The sequence below is a fragment of the Cyprinodon variegatus genome, unplaced genomic scaffold (genome assembly GCF_000732505.1).
Source record: "Cyprinodon variegatus isolate N-32 unplaced genomic scaffold, C_variegatus-1.0 Scaffold1756, whole genome shotgun sequence".
NCBI lineage: Eukaryota > Metazoa > Chordata > Actinopteri > Cyprinodontiformes > Cyprinodontidae > Cyprinodon > Cyprinodon variegatus.
The window spans coordinates 71698-75044 of record NW_015152209.1 but is presented as its reverse complement, the minus strand read 5'-3'; the positions used below and the strand labels follow the sequence as shown (position 1 = coordinate 75044).

At 36.2% G+C, this 3347-nt stretch overlaps 1 long non-coding RNA gene across 1 annotated transcript in view; it reads left to right on the top strand.

Annotated features, from left to right (window-relative positions):
• LOC107104471 overlaps window positions 1–751 on the top strand; it is a 3069-nt gene extending 2318 nt beyond the window's left edge. The window contains exons 2-3 of the long non-coding RNA XR_001482258.1: window positions 91–140; window positions 220–751. This is a non-coding gene — a long non-coding RNA (uncharacterized LOC107104471). The remainder of the gene's footprint in view (window positions 1–90; window positions 141–219) is intronic.
• The last annotated feature ends 2596 nt before the right edge of the window (window positions 752–3347 follow it).

Genomic DNA, 3347 nt, shown 5'->3' with positions numbered 1-3347 from the left:
TTGTATTAGTGTTTTATTTGAAATAAGCTTTCTGATTCAACCACTGATGGTTTTAAGAGGTTTAACTAAATGCTAATGCTCTCTGCACAGACTGAATGAGCCATGTGGGCGTAAAGACACTGCTACATTGGACTGGCTAGGTTTGTACCTCCAGCTACCTCATTCCGAACACGTTGTTGAGGGCGCATCATAAGCTAACCATTTTTGTTGTTTCTGCAGGTCCCATCCGGACCAGATGCCCTGGAGCCCGCTAAGCTAACCCTCATCACAGTTTACTGCATTTCTGAGTCATTATTCATTCCTTACCATAAAACTGAATGGAACACTACTGTTTGACTGCATTTATCATCTCTGCGTCAGAGTTTATTCACATTTTACTTGTTATTTTTACATGATTCTTTCAAATGAATTAAGCATGAAAACTGAAACATCCCTCAGACTTTGAGCAAAGTCTTAAACCCCTCTTCCCCTTTTTATTTGTGATTATTCTCAGTAGAGTTTAATGCCTGCATAGTAAGTAGATATAATACTTTGTGATTATTACCACCGTGGCAGAGAGGAGGATGCTGTCCAGGTTTCAGTCCATCTTAGACAATGACTCACATCCTCTCCACGACAGTCTGGTCCAGCAGACGAGCTCCTTCAGCAGAAGACTCCTCCTACCCAGATGCACCACAGAGCGCCACAGGAAATCATTCCTACCTGTGGTCATCACTCTCTATAACACCTCCCTCAAGTGATTCAGCACCCCCACCCCACCCCCGTAATTCACATTTATGCACTATTTTTGTACGTCACGTATCACTTTACTTGGATTTTCACTTTATTTGGATTTATTTTTTACATATGCATAGATATACGTACAGATATATATACAGAAGAGCTATATGTGTATATATCTTTATTATATTGTACAGTTGGATGTGTGTATATATTATATAAAACTGTAACTGGAGCGTGTAACAAAAGTAATTTCCCTCTGGGATTATTAAAGTATTTGTGAAACTGATTCTGATTAGTTAATAAAGGTACTACTATTTTTTTTACCCATGTTCTCTTAATATTTCATCACTCAGGCTGGATTCACTCTTCTTTCAGTAGCATTCAAACAGAGACACATTTATTTGGTTGGTGATTAATAACCCTGCTGATAGCCATAGTCTAAATTACTAAATTAGTGAAAGACGACTGAATTTTTACTAGCTGAATACAGGAGTCTAACCCTTTTAGGTAAGAGGCTAAAACTCTGGTCAGTGAGCAAATTACAGTTATAATCATCCAACTGATAATTTATTAGTTTCACCTTTGATTTGAAGGACCTATTAACTATAACTTCAGGTTCTAGTTATATAATATATTCATATATCTAGTAAACCTTCACAACAACACTGTGTGGTTTAGAAAACTATTTCTACTGAATGTTTAGTTAAGTTAGACTAAAGCTTATGAAATATAAACACATTCAACAAAAATCTCCCCAATTTGCAATACAAATTCTCATGTAAACTGAGGCTAAAGCTCCTAAACATCTGCAGAGGTAATATAAAGATTTACAAATGTGTCAATACAGTTTTGTGGTTTTATGTCTTTGTTTTCTCTTTGATTATGGCATAAAATGTGCAGTCTTAAAGAAGAAAATGCAAATAGGATGATTGATTACTAATTTCATTTATGAGTCAAATAATGCAGCCACATTCTTAAAATGAAAAAAGCATTTCTAGAAATGCTTTTTCATTTTCAGATTTTACATTTCAAATTGAAGTTTGGAATGTATTTGCTGGGGTACATTTTGAAAAATAAATCTCAAATGTCTTTTTCTTTTTCATTTTAATTAAGTAAAAGGATGAGCAGTGTTAAAGAAAAAAATTAAAAAGCAAACAGGAATATTGATTACTAATTTCATTTATGAGTCAAACAATGTAGCTACATTCTTAAAATGAAAAAGCATTTCTGAAAATGCTTTTTCATTTGAAATATGGTAACAATTTGCTTCCATAGGGTTAGCAGAAGTTAAGGGAGAATTAGCAGAGAATGTACAGTTTATATGTCACAGTTTTAGGTAAATAAAGGCTGTCACTTCTCAAGGGCAAAGTGGAGCCTCGGTGTGAGTTGTTCGCTAACTGCTGCAGATAAAGTGAAGGGGGTTAGCCCTGAAGTTCGAGTCAACTTCGGCCCTGGAGGAAACTCTCCCCTGTGCTTCCCAACTATGGTCTGGGAGCAGAACAGGAAAGGTTAACATAATGATGCTTTGAAAAAACAAGATATTCTCTTTTTTAACCAGTTGTTATTGGTCCCTAGGCTGCTTTGACAATTTCAGTGTCGGTATGAGGTTTTTTCTCAATGCTCCTTTAACTCTAGTTTTACTGTGAACTCTTCTGTGACGGTGGTCTGTGAAAAGTGGTGTATGAACAAAATGCGCATACTTAAATAAAAGTAGGACATCTGTCTATCTTACAGTTTAGTGTTCAGATAGTTTACAGTTTATATACACACACAACATTTCAATTATTCAATGAGTCAATCAACCAACCAACCACTTTATTTTACCCCAGTGTTGTGGTTGTGCATCAAATGAAGCAAATAAAACACATATAAAATATACATAAAATTACGTAATATAGAAACATACCTGTATAAAATAAAATAGTAAAATTAATCAACACACTACAGGCAAGCTCCCATTTCGTCCTGAAGTTGAGTAGGGAGATGGCAGAATGAACAAAGCAGCATTTGTATGGGTTAGTTGTGGCTAGTGAAAGTCTGAACAATGAACCAGATGGAAGAAACTGGAACTGATGATGTAAAGGGTGTGAACGACAGGATAAATTCAGCTCTCCTCAGGAGCTGCTTTTCATAAGGATCCTCGAGAGTTTGAGCAATTTCACTGATTTTGACACAGACACTGACAACCTTGTTAAGGGTGTTTTTTTCTGTAATGTTACCCTAGGGGAGAAAAAACAAATAAAATTAGTAATTACAGGCGCAACAAAAAAGCATTCTGAGAGCGCCTACCTCTGCCAATCAGATTTTGCTCAATATTGTGAATTATACCTTTAGCTAAAACTCGCACATGATCTGGATCATTACCAAGTTTGATAAATTGTTCTTTTGCATGAGGTGCTCCTCTGGCAATAGTTTCCTTAAAATATTTTTATAAGTTTCTTAATAAGCCACAGCGTGTGTCTGCAGCCTCTGGTCTTTGTTCTGCTCTAGATCTGGATCATCATCGAAACTTGGACTGTTTCTTGGACTCAGGTGCACATACAACATTTTTATTAAAATCTATTTGTTGGGAGCTGGAGAAAATCCCATCTTTCTCCAGCAGAGTCCGCCGTGGATCCTCTGAG